Source organism: Prenolepis imparis, unplaced genomic scaffold (assembly GCF_030444845.1).
Source record: "Prenolepis imparis isolate NDT839.2.m4 unplaced genomic scaffold, iyPreImpa1.0 SCAF_11, whole genome shotgun sequence".
Classification (NCBI taxonomy): domain Eukaryota; kingdom Metazoa; phylum Arthropoda; class Insecta; order Hymenoptera; family Formicidae; genus Prenolepis; species Prenolepis imparis.
The window spans coordinates 4,086,116-4,107,737 of NW_028141169.1; the positions used below are offsets into that span (position 1 = coordinate 4,086,116).

Sequence of the window (21,622 nt, forward strand, 5' to 3'; positions counted from 1 at the left end):
AACCTTATCTATTTAATTGTTTTTCGCTAAAAAATTGCGCGTGAAAAATAAATAAAGGAATAAATTTCTCATTCCCGCGTGTTGACCGGTCAGAGCGAAAGTGGAATGGAGTGTTAGTGCACTCTGTTAGAGGGAAGAAGTCGGCAGATGGTTGCAATCGCGAGATATCCCGATTTAAGCTCGAAATTAAGCCGAACCAAGCAATTCGAGTCGTCCATACCGGAGGAATTCTCCTCCGTAGTTAGGTATGCAAAGGAGGAAGCAAGGCAAGAGGGAGCCTGGCCAGGCCCAATCAGGGAATATAGCTGGTGGTATAGTTGTATATGTGTAGTGATATACTCGCATTGACGTACACACGCACAAACGTAACGTCATGCATTCATAGGCATAAAACACACTTAGGCGAGTCGAATGAATGAATGATTAAATGAATGCACACATGTATATCCGGACCAGCTGCGAATTCAAACACCGTCTTTCGAATTATAATCGCGTTATCTTCCGAATTATTCCGGAATTATAGCGCGTTGAGAAAGAGCATGACGATCTGTGGTTCTATTCAAAAGTACATACCTACTCAGCGTCGCATGCGAGCTCATTCATCTCTCTCTGCCGAACTAGAGAGTCTGAGATCGATTGTGCAGTGTCGGGGTTATTCTCGAGTGTTAGAATGAGCATAGATTAGATTAGACTGTATTTATGTCTCTCCTTATAGGAAAGAAATGCCTGTCGGATCGCTTACAGCTTATGAGATATATACGAGTGTCAACGATAAGTCTTGATAAAGTATGTACCTTAATGAAAAAGAAATAATAATAAAACTTTCCAAAAAAATACTAAAGAGATTAATGTATATTTTAAAGAAAATTACTACATTTTATTTATAATTTTACACAGTTCAAGAATGAAATAATGCGTGCATACATTAAGTGCAGCGAAAATACATTGCTCCTTTGGCTTTTAATAAATCTTCTGGTTAGGGATATTTTTATGGAAGTTTAATGTCTCTGTAATGTGACTGTCAAGAAACCCAGTCGCGATTATTGGCAATATTGGCAGAAACTCGTTTTGGAGCTGATAGTTAATCAACTGTGTAATATGAGACATATAAGCAAAGATATATATAGATATATGCTATATATACATTTTCCGGAGCGAGACGATAGTATTTCCGGCGATGTTAATGCGCTCGGGCATTCGCATCGGTATCAATCCATTTGCCAACTAGCGGATACTTAATTAGTCAGCTAGCGGCAGTTCACTAATTACTTAATTACAAGGCAAATTTATAGTCAGTGAAGTATATAGTTAAGTTGTGTGTTGTAAATAGAATGATAGACTGATGATGTGCCTACTGCTATCGTTAAAACCGGATATAGATATTACAAGTAATACGTATGTCATCCAAGACATAGTTGTTCGACGACTTTGCTCATACATCGGCATATTAATGATTTCGAATTGCAGCCGATAATCTCTCGACAATCTTTGCTTTTGCGATGGAAGATAGGAAAAAGAGATGGGAAAAAATATTTAAGTATCTTAATTAATAACTTGATAAATCATATGCGTTCTGTGCGCACTATAATTTATCAATTACTGCTAGTTTTATTCTTAGTGCAAAATATATATATACATGTATGGCGTATGCGTCATGTATCTCTGACAACATGAACAGAATGGCAGAAATTAATCGAAGAAATAATGATCAAACGATTCATACATATAAATATCAATAATTTTTGATGCTTATATATAAAAGACTGTGGTAGTATTTTTCTTTATTCCTTTTTAATGTTAAAAATTAAAAAATTAAAGTTAAAATTTTACGCTGAGAATAAATTCTACCAATACTTAATAATATAACTTAATATTGGTTGACAAAAAATGAGACAGAATAATGACAAGAATTTATTAAAAAATATAAAAATTAAGATCGTAGATTTCAGAACAGCTTGTTACTATCTACTTAGCATCCGTCGGCTTTATCGGCTTCGATTAACGCGACATGCACATCGCATCGTGAAAGAGATTACACAAATTTGTATATCTGATCGTTGGCTTATTATAACGTCTGCTGTCGCGTCATGGAATATCCCAAACGGGTGGGAAAGCTCGAAGTAATTCGAATTAGAAATACGACCGGAAGCTGCTGTTTACCTGAACCCGTTTCGTCTTCAAGTTCAACGACGCGTTAAATTCAACTCGCAACGCGACGCGACGTCCAAATTTACGCGGCTCGCGTTTCAAGTTCAACGCACCCGCGCGTCGCGACGCTCTCTCACACACTGCATGTTTCCATATAATTTCGCGCAAACACTCGTAGACATAATAAAGTGCGTTACGCTCTTAATAAATTCCACAGTGCTTTTATAATCAGTTAAACGTTCCGTTCTGCAACCGGCAAATCGACTTTGAGAGTAGATCTGTTGCACTTTAAAAAGTTTCATGATTATTAAAATGCGATATCATGTATATCCTCAATCAAAAATAACAATTCGATGCAAAAAGTAAGCATAATAAGCTTACAAAAATTTTTAAAAATATACGTCTTATTTTTACGAACAATATAATTGAAACAGAGAGCTACGTTAACCGACATAGGAAGAGAGAATAATTAAAATTATTTATATACTGCAAATTAAATCTTTACTCTGTCTGCATTACGCGAAAGAAAAATAAATTTACCTAAAAAAATTAATTGTTCCATTTGACGCTTTTATTTTCGTTATTTTAATAAATAAAAGCTATGATAAATTTAAATATTTGAATTGATTTTTGTAAACACATTTCAAAAAAATTCTACGAAACAATATACCACAGGGGTCATCAAACGCTATGAATCATTTGAACGCGAATGTACAAATCGATTCAACAAAGTAATAAAGAAATCTCTCCAGATATACTTTAAATTTATCTAGAAAAATTGCACAAATATTCGCGAGAATTTCGCGCGCAAGTTAATATAAAAGTCGATCAAGATTTAAGGAGGAGGTACGGAAGATTGTAAAATGAACGGTCGGGTCGATCGCGAAAATCTGGGCGGAAACCGCGGCAACACGGCGCTCTGTATAGATGCTCTGTAATATCGCATTGTAACGTTGCGCGTTCTCCGGCTCTCCTGCATTAAACATGAGCTATATATATCGGTATTGTGTGCTTTGTACATAGACCCGGGCTAAATTTACATTATGTTTATGTGGCTAGTAATTGAACAGGACGTGTCAGAGTTGACATGAGAGCGCGCGGCTGCGCGACTAGGGCCCATGAGACTCGAAAACAAGGCCTCGTCGTCGTCATCGTCATCGTCATCGTCGTCTGTCGTTAAACAATTTTATCGAAAATATTGCGCACAATTATACGCTTTATGACAAAAATCAAATTACGGCTTTATAACGGAGAAAAATGATGAGATCGATAGCGATGGGAGAATTGAAATACGACATTGTTTGTGCTTACAATTAATAACATCATCGCTTTAAAAAATGTAACAGCGATTTTCCTCTGCCGTTTTTAACAATTCACAAATTTAATTACTATAAAATTCAATTGATTTTTTAAACGCGAGAGATACATCATGCTTTTTTTAACAAGCGCGAATCAGACATATATCGGTTTTTGATACGCGCAATTTAATTTGCGCGTAATATTTTTATCCCGATATATCTGTTGAAAAATAAATTTTGATTTTATTAAAAATTTTTTTAATTAAATATATATATATATATATATATATATCTTTTGTTTCCGCGCGCGTATTATTATAATAATTTAAAAGATATATCAAGTTTGCATATTTCAAGACAAAATTAGAAACTCGTGACTCGCAGAACAGATAGAAAATTTGTATATCAAATAAATAGAAAAATCATATCGCTTTCAATTATTGAAATTGTTTTAATCTGGCATTTTAATTATTATTCAAAAATACTAAATAAATAATTGCAATTCTTCGTTTACATCGTTTATTCATATTTATTTATTATGTACAATTTGTCGATTAGATTCCGAGAACGAAAGTACATCATTCGAAGTATACAAAAGAAATTTTTACAAATTGCTATTATATATATGCCACTTGTTTGCAAAGTTAAAAGTTCACGAGAAGCGCAGTTTGTAAAAGTGTCGACTTTGCAAGTATAAAAGGCTCATAATTCATACAGTTCAGACAAATACATTAAGGTACTCGTGGAATATCCTACTTGAGTATTAATGTCATAGTTTAAGAATTTCAAAGGAGAGGAAAGAACGTAATGCGCTTAATAGATTGAGCTCTAATTAAAATTATTATAATCTTTATGAAAGGTAAACACGAAAGAGATCTTCTCTCACCATTTTTGCGCCATTAATATGAATTAAGGATTTTTTTAAACACACAGAAGCTTCACGGCTGGTCTTCTTTAAAAAGTAATTATCGGTCAATTAAGGTCGTTTTAATTGTCGAAAAACTGAAATAAAGGCGTGAAATAAATTGAATCGATAATTATTCTCTTCCCTATGCATAATTGACGTAGAAGAAAAATGCAGATCGTACGTAAATTATATGCCATTTAAGAGTAGAGTATAGAATCGAATTTATCCAAATGACTATATCTGATCTAAAGAGATGAGTCCGAATCTACAGGTTTACTCACGACGGGCGACGTGTAATACTTCAAACTCGAGCCACATCACGTTTCTCCCCTGCTTGCTTTCATTCGTACAACGTTAACCCCCTACATTCTACCATGTGCAATAATCGCGTGTTCGACATGCAGCCCGGAGTTTATTACACTCGCGAGCGAGTATCGATTTATAATTACACATACGAATCGTCGATATCGTTCGCTACTTTCAGCGGACAGTAACGCATTAATTGCCGATCAAATAAAATTGATCCCACTAAACGATTATTTATCGCTTCTATTCGCAAAGCTAAAACGCGGAAAATGATAGCGATAAGCGCTTCTTCATTAAAGCTCATACATACACGCGTAATCGTACATTACGAGTGATAAACGAATGTAATAAACGAATAACGGATTAGTTTTAGCAATAGATCTAAAACGATACGCCCCGATACGCCCATACCGATGTATATAAAATAAATTGCGTGTGATAAATGAACAGTGTCGGTTAATATTAAACTTTACCACGCGGTTGCTGAATCATATTTATAATTGACGAGTCTGGTCGTTACTCATCGCATATATCTCCGCTCGGTTTATCTATGCATATACACATATGTATATATATTTGTGCATACTCGTTATACAGCACTCGTGATAACGTGCAGATGAACAGCGCACAATTTTGCAAAAAATAAAAATACGCACAAAATATCAACGAAAATGGGAAGAGAATAATAAAATAATTCCTCATCGAACGATTGTGATACACTCGTGTATATATAATGTTAATTGATTAGTCTGTAATAAGTCAATTAGCAGGTAATTGGAACCATGTTACTTGAGACGTAACTTGATTGTGCCTGATCAAAGTCACGATAAATCATTTAATTATTCATCAATTAGTATATGTGTGCATTTACATCTATGTCGCTTTAATGGTACAGAGGATATACCTGATTTCACATGTGTGAGACACACGTTGACATCAATTTGGTATTAATTAAAAGATCGACTAAAGATTTTTAAACAACATACAAATGTTTAATTTTTTGTTTATTATAAAATAACAATTTAAAAAATTAATACAATTCGGAAATTAAACTTGTCTGACGAAGAAGGGAACGCTGGATCGACTCCGGATAACCGCAGACTCACGTTTACCGACAAATCCGGTCCATCGGCGAGGATCCTGATGGTTCCACGCCTTCGCGAATTTCTAAGAGAAACCGAACAGTGCCGAACGATCCGCGAACCTACACGAAGGGTCTTACAATCCAGCTTCCGCTTTAACTGGCGTGAAACTCCCTTTCTCTTTCTCTCTATCTTTTTCTCTCTCCATCTTTTATGCCGCACGTTTGTTCCATTATAATTCCCACCCTTCCCGTCTTTCTCTTCTTTTCTCTCCCTCCCTGGTGTTCCTTGCACCCCACGATTTGGTAGCAGCCGGCCCTATACACGGACCCACCGATCCGACTCGCATTCAGTCGTCGTTTCGCGCGAAATGCGAGTGCGCGTGCACGTGCACGCACGCACGCACATACGCATATATGCACGTGTGAACGGATAAAGCGACCGGGTCACGGAGTAAGGATGTGATTCGCGGCACTTTTGGAGATTCTTCGCGGGTCTCGCGCTCCGCCTCTCTCACTTCGCGCCGTGTGTGGGCGACCGGGGGGCAAAAAGGAAAAGGGCGCGATCGGTGATTCGAGATATGAGAGGAATCGAGATCGTTCGAAACAACGCGGTAGGATCCGAGAGTTCTGGTGAGATTAAGTATCCTGCGAGGAAATTGAGGGATAGAGCTATTAGTACATATAATCATCATAGATCGATTCGATTCGCTTCTATTTCCGCAAGATCGACAAAACGCGCACGCTGATGGGTTCGTGTCATTGAATATTTAGTGAAATTTGTAAGAAATTGAGGAGTGCACAGTGTGTCACCAATTTGGCACGGATTGACTTGATTGTTATATCTTACATTAGTTGACTTCTAACACACAAATTATAAAAGATAAAATAATAGTTAAACACAGAGCAAATTTAAATTTTCTTTTAGTCGAATATTTTGATATTTTTCTTTTAATAGTTAGCCTCGTTTGAATATTCTTTGTTGCAAAAATGAATTAATTAAATAGAAGATAATTCTTCTGCATATGAAATGCTAAGCATTATAATGTCATAGAAATAACACTAGAATAAACGAATAAATATAATAAAAAATAAACAATAGCAAAATGTCTCTAAAAAAACAATAAAATCTATAATATACATATATATATTGTTCCGCACGTGTGAAACTTGCACTAATTAAAGTAAAAAGAATACTGCTCTATTGTGCACGATGAATAAGCAGATGAAATTGGCCGAGGAAACGACTGGTTTCACTATGAGGGTTCTCCGGTTTTTACCATCTCTCTCGCACTTTCCTCTTTCGATTTAGATCCTGCAGCATGAATCAAAGGGTCCCTTTGGTTTGCTCCATTTTTTATTACGCACCAAAAGAAAGATTGCTTTTGTCAGGAGCGATTAAAATACGTGGGATTAAGATGGATGTTTCGATGAATTAACATTTTATATTTTTTACGGTATTTAATATCAATATTTTTAAAATTGTAAAAAGAATGTAGCTATTAACTTTCATATGAAGATAATTAGTTGAATTTTTCGACAAGGAATACCAATTTGTTATCAACACTTTCTTATCGAATATATCATATATAGAATTACATATATTGTACTTCAATGATATATAGAAGCAGCAATTTATAGATCGTAATTTACGGGCACTTGGCGTTTAAAGCTGCGCTCGAGGATCAAAAGTTTCAATGCTTCGAGCACTTAAGAGTTTTCTCCTTCTCCCGGAAGGTACCACCTCCTTTGAGATATTTGTCGAACGTTCGAATGCACTTGACGAAATGGATCTCTTTACAGGTCGTAAACGTCGTCGTGGTCACCATTCTTTCTCCAAGTTTGCCCATAATACTTGAATTCCTCTTTAATGGAAGAATGGCCATCCCTCTTGAAACGTTAACGATCCGATGTCGTCCAATTGCCGCTCGTGTCAGGACAATTTTATATGTTTCAATTTTAATCAATTATTACTTATCAATCAACGATAATTCATTTATTTTCTAACAGAAATTTATCTTGAATTATTTTTTTTTTTTTCGCGTAAGTGTGGACAATATAAAGTTGTAGGATATAGTCTAGAAAATGCAAAAATGTTGAAACTCTTCGAAAAAAGCAATTTCAAGTTACAACCCTTGATATAGTAGAATTACGAGGCATTTGTCTTATGTAAGACCAGGTCATAATTTTTATACAACTTGAACAATTTTGCACGAGCGACATTTTTTGTTCCTCCTCTTTCATATATATTGTAGCTATAATTATTTAACTTTTAATGAAATTTTTTTAAATGAAAAACATTTAACAAGAGAACATGGCAAAAGGTGATCAGATGTGTAGAAGGGTATTCTATTGAATTTATAGTCGTGACTAATTTTATCTTTACAAAAGAGTCTTGTTAAATCTCGTTATCGTCTCAAGTTTGACACGGTGTAACGATATTTATTTTTACAATGGAATCATACAAATCGTGATATGCAAAACAACTTCAAGCCACGCGGACTTTGCAATAAACAAGCGGGCTTCGTATCCCTGGGAGGATTTTAATGCATACGTAATTTAATCACGCATCATACCGAGGCTCTGTCCATGGAAAGGACAGTTTTCTGTCCTGTCGTGTGTGGCTCGGCTGGTGTCTCCGCGTACAGTCACGAGAAATCCAGTTTTCGCAATAAACTCTCGCTGCAAATCTGTGCATCATGTTGCGTCGGCTGCTTCTTTTTCCTCATAAACGGTAACTTTTCTTGCTGGTACCGACGAAAAGTTGTTCGTCCTCATTTCTGTTTATTTCATTTACTATTTTATCTACCTGGTGAGCAAATGACAAATTCAGCACTTGACCCGGTTTGTGAGGAGACAAAACGTTGAGCTCTCGGATAAGATAATTGCATTTTTGTTGAAAAAATACGTCACAAATTTTCTCACTCTCGCTGCGCGAGAAAAACGCGAAAATATCGGCAAAATTTAAAAATTTTGCAATGGTTTACGTAACAAATGTACGGCGATAGTTTGTTTTTCTCTCGCGACAAGGCAGAATAAACGGTATCGTTTTATGCGAAAAAAAAACTATTATGAACACTTTGTGAAGTATTTTTGGATATTCTTTGTAGGCTAGGTGATCTGTTACTGTATCTGTAAGTCTGAATATTTCCCTGCAATGCTTCACGCTTATAAATGTCTGCGTCTCACAAATGCGTGAATATTTCTTTTCATATTATTAAAAATTGAAAGTTAGAATCGTACAACTGGAATATCTTCTTTTCGGAACGTAACATATGAAAGTTGCCAGTATATTCGAGCTACTGAACATGTGATTCTCGGTATATTCTTCTCACGGCATGAAAGAATAAACAGAATTGCCATGAGTCTGCCGGATGAAGCGTGAAAAAATAAACGACTAAAGAGATTACGCTAGTCTCTTAACTAAAGCGTAATACTTTTATTATTCACGGAGTAAAAAAACGTTCCGTAAATCTTTTGCTACGAATAATAAAAGCGTTTATATATTTCCTGACTAGATATTCTGTATAACAAGACACAAAAACATCCCAATGATGTTGTAGGGGTTTAAAAAAAAGATATTGTTAGAAATATAAACAAAAAAATTACATATGAACATTTGACTTCATTTTACACAGTTTTAATTAATTATATATTATTAAACAACATATTATAATATAATAATATAGATTTGAAATAATAAGTATATAACATTTACTTTTTAAAATTATTTTTAATTATAAAACTTTTTTTCTATTAAATTCTTCTTAAATTGTGGCATGCCATAATCATATATAATTAAATCTTCTTGTAGTACTCTTGTAGTATTCTTGTAGTCTTTGGAAAGTCAATTTCGCTGAGATATTTATCGAAATTTATTCGAACACTCAAGCTTAAGCTGTTGGTCAAGCAAGTAGTCTCTTCAGAATGTATTCAACATGACTGTTTCCTCCTTGCAACTCCTCGTGCGTTCACCATGAGAGAACCTCGGGAGCTTGACAGCTGAATCGTTTGACCCATTTCTTCCTCGCGTGGTTTCGCAATGCATCGCCAGCATAATGGCCTTTTGTACGTTTCGCATTGCTCTAGCATATTCCGACTAGGTACCAGAAATCAGCTGGACTCGATCACGCTTCCTTCCGTTCTCCGTTGACCGCGATTCCTTGGGTTGAACTTATAAACGCGCTAAAGATTTTTTGAGAAGCTATGCACTCTCTGAGATATTTTGGTCCTTTGTAAAATCTTTTAGCGAAAGAACAGGGATTCCTTTTCGCTAAAATTTTTAAAAAAATTTTGTATATATTTTTTGTTAACTGTAGTAATTCTAGGGAAATATATGAGCACACAATTTAGTGAGATTCCGACGGTTATTTTTAAACACGAATAAACTCGAGAGAATTTACAGTTTATAATTTTATATTTAACGTACATAAAGTCATTAGTTTCTTTCGCTCTCATTGTTTAAACTTGTTGCTATATTTATAATTGTAGAGATGATAGTCAAGCGGTTATATGTAGAGATTTCAAGCGAGATTATTTTAAAAGAAATATTCGTAAATGTGTGTGTATATGTATATTTAAAACGCAACATTGACTAGAAAATAATTATAGAGTAAATGTGGAAAACGTTTACGTTAGTTACTATGAAGTTTAATGTAGAAGAGATCAAAAGCATTTTTTTAAATGTAGAAGAGATCAAAAGCATGTACGAGACACAGGACATACCATCTTTATGCAAATTTTTTTAAGTACTTGGTATATTAACATATAACGATCAAACATTCTAAAAGCTTTTATATACCAGTTAATACCTTCAATTAAAGTATCTTTTACATTAAGATTGTAGAATCAAATAAAATTTAACACAAATATTATCAAGATTTAATATCATTTTTTATTTCTTCTTTTCTATTATTATTCAATATATTAAGAATGATAAAAATTTGTAAAATATTAAATTCTTGTCTTTCCAATTATATCGATTAATAATTAATTGTCATCAATATGTCCATAACTCGGTTTAATTAATTAAAAACGCGTCGCGACCGAAATATACTAGAAATTAATTTTAACTCCAGATTTTCACACATAACACTATATACTGTATTTCTTCGTTAAGTAATAATCATTCACCAAAGATCTCTCACTCACCTTCGTGTCCGTTAAAGGTCCGAAAGGAGGGGCGAAGGTTGTATTTCTTGACACCTCTAACCTGCTCAGATTGGATTACGCTGGATTGTATAGTGTTACAGTGAGCACACAAGCACGATTCTGTGCTCTCGCGCTCGTCCGCGTGTTTAGGCGAGTTAACACGTTGCCGCAAGGCTACGAGGATTCTCCATTACACACGGGGGTCGAGGAATTCCCGTATAACTCGTCGTATAACGGCGACGTGTTAATATTTGCGCGTATACATACGCGTTTACCGGGTCACACGATTACGTAACTCTGCAAATAATCCCGTGAGTAATGGCAGACACGTCGCGCTTGCTTGTTGCTTTCCCGGGTACCTCTTCTCTGTACATATCTCTTTCTCTTTCTTCGGAACGCATAGTTTATCATTTCGGTTCGATACTTGCTCTCTCACCCTAGAGAATCTCTTATTCGAGGCTCCTCCCGATCATTCGCCACTTCAACTTTAGGAGGAAAGAACTAAATTTAAAGTTTACGTCGTCGTAAAGTTCTTCCACCACTTTTTCACGGTTGAACACTCCAACACTTCAGTTAGACTACAAAAATAGATGATCTTTCCGCGCAAGTGATCGCTAATATATGTAGTATTTTAGGAGCGTTCTAAGGCACAATCGACCGCGATATTTATGGATTCGAAAGAGTAAAATATTTGTTTGTACCTAACAAGTTCAATCAGATCTCTCTTATTGTTAGAGGTACAAATAAAAAGTTTCTTCTTAAACAAAATTGTATAAAATTTTTTTTCTTTATCAGTTTTTCGTCTTTATCATATCCAACTCTTGGAAAAATCTAAAAAAATTGAATGGAAGTTGCTTGGACATAATATAAAAAATATTTTTATATATGGCAAAAAAATATTGATGCAAATAGATATATCGACGAATCGGTAAATATCATTCTCATCGACTAATTATTCGGATTGCGTAGGTGCTGTAACCACACCTTTCAGAGGTACGACGTGGCATGAATTGTAACTCATGTCATTATGAATATGTTTTGTCGAGTCATTTATGCCGCTGCTCAATCCGGTCCGCTGTATCCAGAAGTGAAAAAGAAAGAGAGAGAGAGAGAGAAAGGAAGGAGTGAATCAGACGAGAAACTCGCGAAAGAATAAGATAGAAACTATCAAAGAGGGGAGAGAAGTCGACGAGATTTCGTCTTTTTTGTCTTTCCTCTTATGGTGTAAGCCAATGCTATTTTTAGCTTCATTCTTTCTTTCTCTCTCTTTCTTTCTTTCTCTCCTTCTTTTTCACCGTTATACCGCGTGTTCACATATTTACATATACATGTGCAAGCTAATTCTCCCAGAATGTCTGGTGCATTTTTCCGGCAACTTTTAGGAACTTTTTGCAGTTCTTCGTACGTCCGGTCGCATTTTCCAGATTATTTCGGAATTTTTTTCGAAAAGTATGTAAAAATATAATAACACAGGGTGTGGAAGTTGTTTTAGTCAGATGATTATTAGTTCACAAAGAAAATCGAAGTATAATTATATTTTTAACATTTTCTGTAATATACCTATTATAAAGAATTTTCACAGAAAATCGAAATAAGTGATTAGACAAATAGTTTTGTTCAAACACCTCTCAGTAAACAATATTGCTAAATATTAAAGACTAATGACCTAAAGAAACCTACTAACTTTGTTGCATTTAATATTGAAAATCCTCATTGAAAATCCTTCGTCGAGCAACGAAATCGCTTAAATCATCTACTTAAATCATGTTATACACATGGAGCTACCAAAATGTGGCTTGCATGTGCATATAAAGGCTGATCGTGCATACCAGTCGAGAAAGACAAAGGACTTGGCTGTCGGACTCCGACACTTCTCTCTCTTTCTCTCTTCGTCCCTCTTATCGTTCTCTTCTTCTTCTTCGGGTATTCCACGAAGACTCGCATACTAACCTCGGCATCATTGGAATCTTAATTACATTACAGTCCATTCATGGCAGATGATGCCCCGCCGTCGTTGTCGCGACGTGTCAATCGATTATTCGCGCAAGAGTGCGATCAAAATGTTTCAAATTCACGATCTTCGAAGTAAAAATAAAGTGGATTCTCGACAACAAATTATTTGTTCAAAAACCAACGAAGAAATCGCGCGGCGACTTCAAGTATGTCGCGAAAATAGAGAGTGCCTTACGCTTATCTTTGTTACATCGTGACGTAGCGAGATTTTATTTTCTCAACATTCGGTTGACATCAATTGTCAACTCTAAATTGCCCACCACACATCCTTTTAAATTCCTCAGAGAAAGATTGGCAAATATCCGCTTCCCCGTGGCACAATGCGACGAACACGATCCTCCTTTGTCTGAATTTCGCTGAAAGGTGTGTTGCAGGCTGCCCGGATTACGTTCTCCTTTCCCGAGCGAAGCCCCATCAAACGAGGGTTTCCTCGTCGATACGACAACGTATATACATTGCGATCCTTCGAGACTTTTCTGCTCCGATATCCGATTAAACGTCGCTTGTCGTTAAAAAGGATTTTAAATGTTCTCCTTTCTATCGATGCAAGTACACAGGTCTGCATCGCGTCTTTAGTCTTTAGATGCATACACATAACTTAGCAACAAATAAAAACAAAGATATCGATCCTACATCTGTATTAAATTTCATTAATATCTAATTGGATTGCAACTTGCAACATACTTTTTTTGAAAATATCATTTTTTGTCTAATTTTATTTGATAATAGAATTTAATCCACATAAGACAAATAAAAATAACATTAGACAAAAAATAGCATAGGTCTTGGAAACATGGATTAAAATAAATATAATGTATACCTGCATCTATTTTTCTTGCGCGTATGTGTAGTTATATATTTTAATTATTTTTCATTCTTATTCACGTACGAAAATTAAGTAAATCGATTAAATTTTGTGTGCCACGTTATTACGGAGCGTGGAGCTGCCTAGAATATGCCTAGCTTGCCTAGATAAACATTTTTACTTTTTCTCGAAAACGCTAACGATTTCCGTTGAAACTTCGCATCTTGTGCGTTTTTGTCGATGCTCTTTCACAAGTATACGTGTATATGTATATGTAATACGTATACGTATATACGGACCTTCGAAATCCAGGATAACGGTTCGCGGAATGTCGGGGATTTAAATGGGATTGGATGAAGAGTCAAATGGTTTTCCCCCTTGTCTGTTTCCCGGAAGATAAACCCGTATCGTGGATCCGCTTGTAGTCGGGTTGCATCCCGCCATAGATGCACCGATAACTCATGCTTTTTCCTCGTAGATGCGATTAAGACCTCCTCCCCCTCGCCCTTCGTTTCCCCTCAATGAACGGTTACTATCTTCATCGTTGTAGATTGTAGAGCGACATGACCTGGACCTACGGATTTCGTCATTAACATTCTAGTTTTTTGATAAAGTCCTGTACGATCTGGAAATGTGTTATTTAAAAGAGTTGAAATATGTATTAGATTTTTAAAATTTTCTTCTTTGAATTACTTTTTTGACTGATAGTTTAGTTAAAATGTTATTGCTTCTATTTTTCTCTACTCTTATACGATTAAATGTGAGTTGGTTTCAAAACCGACATAAATCAAATTTTGAAATATATACGTGTCTGTATTTGCGTGATGCATTTAAACGGGATACAAATGCAATGTCAATTTTGACACAGCTTTAGGAAATTAGATCGGTTGTCATTTGCAAAGTATCTCGTGCACAGTATGAGAATGTAGATTATTAAAATAAGAGAGAGACATAAATCAAATTTTTTTATATAAAAAACTTATATATAATAAACTTAAATAAAATCAGGATGTAAAATGCAATATATTTTAACACAGACTTAAAAAATTTGCATTATACTCTCTTTAGAATAAATGAATGCATGCGCTTGAGCAATGTGACAATGTGACAAATTATTTGCGACTTTATTTCGTAAATCATAAAATATCATAATTTAACATAATACGTGAATAATATCGCCACATAATTTCACCTTCACAATTATATTGTATCCATTTAATTAATGCGCGCAACGTAGAGATATAATGCAACTTCAGAATTTGCAAAAGGCTTAATTTGGGATATAACAAGATAAATAACCCGTGTGAAACGATCATTAAGTATAACGAAGTACGAAGAATTTCTAAATTAAAGGGCTCTTTTAATATAACGTTTAAATTGTATTGTCGCTACTTTTTCTAACATTACTGTCCTACATGCTTGTACATTCCATCGACGGGCGACCATAATTTATTGCCTGGTCGCCATTCGGTCCCATGTGTCATTCAAAAACGATTGGATTAAGTTCTATTGGATTAAAGTGCCTTGTTTCGGACTCGTTTACGTCCATAAGTGGCTCTTCTGGCTAATCGCAATTCTGAGTCATCGCTAACACAATTGCCAAGCTGACAGCGTACGTCGATGAAGACTTACGTTCGTCATGCTGTGCAATTAACCGGTTCTAATTGAGGCACGGTTAATCGTGATCGATGGCAAGGCACTTATCCTCTATCTGCTCAATATTGTATACGCATTTTTTGCCATTTTGCCACCGTCAGTTTCTTACGCGTTAGATGAAATACTACATGCGAGAATATATATTTTCATTATGCACTTCCTTGAATTATCTTGCAATTTAATGAGCCGAATTAAAACGTAATAAATTTTACAGAAATAAATTTTATAACAGCAATGAGTCTCTCGAAAGATTTTTTAATCTTCTATGTTTAAGAAATATAAAAATGTCTGAAGTAATATTATTTTTAAAGAATCGTCGGAGAGAGAAAGTATATAGGATATCTCAAGTTTCTAATACTTCCGTTCATCTATGGATTCTTTAACCAATAACGTGGTTTATATATGGGCGGCTTTATGAATAGCAAAATAGAAAAGAAGTCACCATCACGCGAAACTACGCATTAAATTAAATTAAATTTAACGCATTAGATTAAACGCGTTATCGCGACTCTTGAAATGCACATATTTTACTTTCAGTTCTTCGCACTTTTAGCCGCCGTATATGAGTGTTTTTCGCACACTCCCAGAGCCTAGCCAAAAGCATTTTTATCTCGATGCAAGGTGCACCGCTTGCACGATGCAATGTTGGGCGTTTTATCGTCTCGCGCTCGTATTCGCTGCGCATAAAGTCACGCACAGCTGCAGTATCGACTCGAGAATTTTTAAGGGGAAACTCGCACATAGATCCGAGATGAGATTTTAAAACTATATGCTTCATACAAATACATTTTTCTATATTTGTTACATTGTAATGCTTATAACTTATAATATAGATTATTAAGTAATTTATATTATTTTTTACACACGAAAATTATAGATATACTATGTATATAATTCAAAACAATATTAAATGAAAAGTTATAAGTCACTAAAAATTCTTTAATTAAGGATTCAGTATAATAGCGGTTTAGAAACTTTTTTAAAAACTTGAGAAAATTAATACATAAATTGAACTTTTATCCAACTTCGAGATTAATTTTCTTCAAGTTCTTCTAAAGGAAGTGAAATAAGTTATTTTTTGCAACACATTTTAATTATACGAATTTTATACCTAAAACGTGAAATACACGCAATTTACAATAATAATAATAAATTTAAAAAGTAAGAAGACATTTCCAAAATTTGCGTCCCTTAAATATCTACTAAGCCTTGATTTCTCTGTAAATTGTATACATACTTTGTACTTGTGTTGATACAATTTTATGATTTGACATTTTTTATTTACGTGATAATTCTCTTCTTTTTTACTTTTTTGTAATATTCACGTATTGATTTCGATATACTCTTAAAGCTTATTCTCATTTAAAGAAATATCTATATAGAAATATCTAGAAGAATTTTTTAAAATAAAATCATAAAATTATAATAAAAATCGTAAATTTCGTTCCTTGATATCTTGTTTCAATAATTCAATGATTGTTAGATTTATATGGAAAATTGATTTATATGAATTTATATGTTAATTTATATAAAATCTACATAATCAACAGATGCATAGTTATTTAATTTATAATACAGGAATTATATCAAATGTCATCTTGCGTTAAAAATAAATTATTTTCTTATATATTTCTTACATGAAGTAATGAGAAGATTATTTGTTAAATTTGACGTAATGTGTTGCTAAAATTAAATCTTGAAGTAAAACTTTAACGGAGTTTATCGAGTAAACCATCGCAAGAAGTTATCTAATTGCAAGACAAACTGAACCTGTTGGTTTCACTATAATAACAGTTGGTGCAGAGAGTCTACACCTCTAAATATATTATCTTTTTCTATTTGCATCATAACCGGCACTATCTAGCGAACATTAATTATATATAAATTGTGGTTGGATTTAATCAAAATCATGTAGTATAAAAGACCGAATTTCGAAAACTTATAATATATGCTTGAAAGACGTGTGAAATGTATTAAGTCGAATTCTTAATTACTAATTATTGCTTATTAAATAATTATTATAGTAGTATCGATATTATGCGGAAAATTAACGTACATTTTACCTAAATTTGTCAGTAATTCTTGCTTAACTATCGTGAATCTGATATTTAATCTGCGATCTAATATTGATTACTTTCTTTCTGTGTGTTTGATAAAGTAGAAATTACTTTCCATTCACGTCGAGTGAAACTATATAAAATCCTTAAAATTTATTTCAGTTTCCTAAAGTTCCGGAAACACTTTCAGATGTGTAATTTATAAAATCTGCTTTATCATCATGCGACGTCTCTCGTACAATGCGTTTTAAACACTGTCACAACTGTTTTACAACTAAAAACTAGTTTCACGATGTTGCTAGTCTCGCATACAGAACGAAATCTACTATTTTTTCGCAGCAGCTGGTTAGTCATTTCCTCCATTCTTAGTACAGTGCCCTGCTACCGTCTCGTCGTAGACTCTATTAATATCCTCTGATTTCAGCAAATTCTTCGTCCTTTGCAATACCTATCTACCTATCGGAAATTCTGTAATTTCTATGCGCATTTGAAATACCATAATATTCTTCCTTTCCTCTTGGAATATTCACGTAGAAATTTACAAACGTTTTACGAAATTGCCTACAATTCGACCTACAACGCCGAGGAATTGTTTATCGTAATTTAAAGTCAAGCCAAACGTAATTTACCTTTTTACTCGAAATAATAAGCAATATTAATTACAATTAAATATTACAACTATGCTAACAATTATGTAAAATACGTATTTTAAGTTTGAAGCTTACTAAAAGAAATCTATTTAATAATTTTATATATATACCCATATGTATAAATTTTTTCCACATTTGTATCGATTTGATCAACGCGAAGACGCACTCCCGTACATACTTTTATTCGTTTCCCTGCAGACTGCGACGGTCTCGATTCCGTTCTCGTCTCGTGCGGCAAGGCTTATCTAGAGTCGGTGTTGGTTGACACTGCGTTAGTATTGCTGCACGGCCGCGTTATACGTGCTCTTTCGTTACTACGGCTCAGTTCGCTCGCGCCTTGCCAGCGTGCGCGTAGGCCTCTCTCGGCGCGCCGTGTTCACCGCGCCATGCTTCCCTAACATTTTCCTCTCCGACGAACCGGAGCAACCCAAACCGACAAAGGACGATCGATCGCAGCCGTCTGCGAAATACCACGTCGATGCTCCAATCCAAACTGTGAAAATGTGAGCTATATTTCGAATCGGAATCGCTTTTGCTATATGGGAAAAACTCCCCGGAACTCTGCTTCTCGAGGAACTGCCTGCAATTTCGGAGCGATAAACGTAAAGAATGCGAAGTGATAACGTGAATGACAAGTGCTCTCGTCCGACGTCTTCGTTTGCGCAAGGATACAAAGCGAGCGTGAAACGTGAAGTGTATATATGCGTTTGCGTATATATATATATATGTATATACGTATGGAAATCAATTTTGATTAATGATTTTCATTCATATTTCCATTTGATTGAATTTCCTGTTGATTGAAAGCAACATCGGCATGAGATATCGTGGCGAAGGGAAGAAAGGCGACGTTGGAGGATGCAATTTATGAGCAGGAGAGATATAATACACCTGTATCGCGCAGTGAAATATCGATGTTTTCTCTTATCCGTCGCGATATAAAAAATAAAAAGCTAGCATCGGAAGTCACGGTGAGAGGGAAGCTGCTCGCGAGGAAATCTTAATGGAACCGGCTCTCGCGTCAGTGATGCATCGCTCCGAAATGCATTCTTTCAAAAGTTTCCGCAACGCTCGAAATGGCACGTGCAGTCGCGGACGCGGGTGATAAGCTACGACGGGGAATACGATCATCAATCAAGTAAGCCGTTCGTCCTTAACGTGTCTCGACTATAAGTTATAATTAGACTCTCAGCCGAGGTTGCGCCGCGTCTACATCTACTCTACTGGAAGGAAAGTCTTTAAGACAGAGAAACCTGTCTGCTCGTATCGATAGTGAAAGTTAACCAAAAGTAAATCAGCTGTGATAACTTACATAATCGAATTTTATATATATATATATATATATAATAAACATAATACCGAATAACGATAATAGGTCTAGCATTCATATACATAAATATACATTTATTTAATGCAAAGAAGAAAGAGAACCAATCACGAAAGAAAAAAATTAAGGAAGAATATCGATAAAGGATATAAATAAAAAATCGTATAAAAAATAATTCAAAATAATATCGATTTCTGACGAAACAAGAAAGTGTAAGCAGTGAAAATTCGAACGAAAATGGAGTTAGTGAAAAGCGGCACTATCGAGATGCTGTCTCGTCGCAGTGTAGCGATAAAGGATTACAGTGTCGAGGACGGTGACGAAGATGAGGAGCGGTGCGACGAGAGCGATCGGACGTCCCTCAAGATCGACCTCTCGATGGCGGAGCAATTCTACTACGAGGTTATCTCGTCATTCGAGCAGGAGGAGGTATATAGATAGTCCGTCACACCTCTATTAATTCATTACACTTTTCGCTCGCCGATCACTCGATTCCAACCACGCCGATCGATTTATTAAAGGACAAACGAATTAATAGCGAATTTTTAAAAAAATCTGAAGGACCGCGTGAGAGATATTTTTATTTCGCATGTGCAATTTAAAAATTGAGAATCAATTGAGAAATTTGTATGAGATCAATTTTATTTTTCTCAATTTGAAGTAGCAATATTCGGATTTTACTAACAGTCGTATTTCTATATATTTTTACCTCCCTGTACACATTACTGATTATAATTTTAAAAACTGAAAATAGAGGGAAAATAAAAATGATCACTAAAACTTGGAAACAATTTTGGAAATTTATCGAAAAAAAGAAGTTTAAAATTGATAATTATTATAATAATAAATAATTATGTAGGGCGTCTCTTTAAATCTTGACGCGTTTGAAATCCCTGAAACTTTAAAACTGCATACAGGAAATAACGAGAGTTCCGGAATGTGAATGAATAAAACGACAGCACGTGTTACCTCCCCCACCCACTCAATTTGTCATTGACCGCGATCAATGACGTCGCGACGTCAGGTGCACGTGTGTAGAAGCAAATTGCATAGCTTTAATCTTTTCTCTCGTTCCCGTCAACGTTGTAATAGTTTACGAGTGCAATGCCTCCCCTTATGATATCCCCGTGTGATAAGCTCAGACGAGCCGGAGAGTTTTGGCAACGTTACAAAACGCCGTTTATTTTAGCTCGAGTTGGTACTTTATGCATATTTGTATGCGCCCAGGCTGTCTCGACTGTGAAATAACTCGAAGTCGCTGTGTGCTGCTGCGCGTCACCACGATAATTACATTTCAATTGGAAACTATTCGCGCATTTCGGAGATACTATTTTCAGAATGCGCCGTTATTGTCGTTAAATATATCACTCTATCCAATGAATATATTTATCTCTATCCATCCTTCTTTAATAAAATATTACGGCGTAAATTTAATTTTTCCTTCTAAATTGATAATCTCCGAAACGTTTATATATATATATTTTTTCTGAAACTTTAACGAGCTCTTAAATATACTGCCAGAAATTACCGATTTATATATATTTCGAGAAAAGAAAAGAGAAGACTTGACTCAAACACGCAACGATCGCAACTCAGCGATTACCAACCAAAACTCTGGTCTTTCGCGCACCTGCAATTCCGCAAGTCACTACTTCTCGATCAGAATCTGTGTATCCGGCGGCGTTGTTTCGGCCTACGCATTTGCGCGATTCACGAATCGCTCTAGGGATAAGCCAACCTAGATCCCAAGGCGAACCAGTTGCCCTGGCTGATATAAAACGACATAATAAATAATGCTGGCCCGGCAAACGCGCGCCGCGAGGATCATCGTCGTCTGAAATGTAAGGCACGCCTACTAAATTGTCAATCGCGAAACGGGTAACCGAAGGGTAACCGACCGCGGCTGTAAACCACGCTCGTTATTCGGTCCATTAAATAGTTTATCGTTCCCTCGGCGTCGCCGAATACAACGTTTCCCCTCATCTTTGCGTCATTTAACCGGTTGCGATTATTATTGCGAGATAAAATAAGAACCGGGGGGGATTGAAGCGTGATTCAGATTTTTAATTTTAAAAAATGACTCATTTCCTGTCCGACTTATTCTGCCAACTTCCCCTGATTGCGAAAAATTAATTTCGCTTCGTCAATTTACTATGCTTTTTCTCTCTGTGAAGCTCGTTACTATAATCTCATTAATTGTTTTAACTCTATTTCATTATCACA

At 35.3% G+C, this 21,622-nt stretch overlaps 1 protein-coding gene and 1 pseudogene across 10 annotated transcripts in view; both read left to right on the top strand.

Moving 5' to 3' along the window:
• Positions 1–21,622, top strand: part of LOC145942533 (dystrophin, isoforms A/C/F/G/H) — a 429,734-nt gene that overhangs the window by 373,677 nt on the left and 34,435 nt on the right. The window lies entirely within an intron of this gene.
• On the top strand, positions 6,009–19,632 carry LOC145942535 (uncharacterized; annotated as a pseudogene). Its single transcript, XR_014426370.1, has 2 exons — positions 6,009–6,373; positions 18,271–19,632. The product of XR_014426370.1 is annotated as an uncharacterized LOC145942535 (transcript).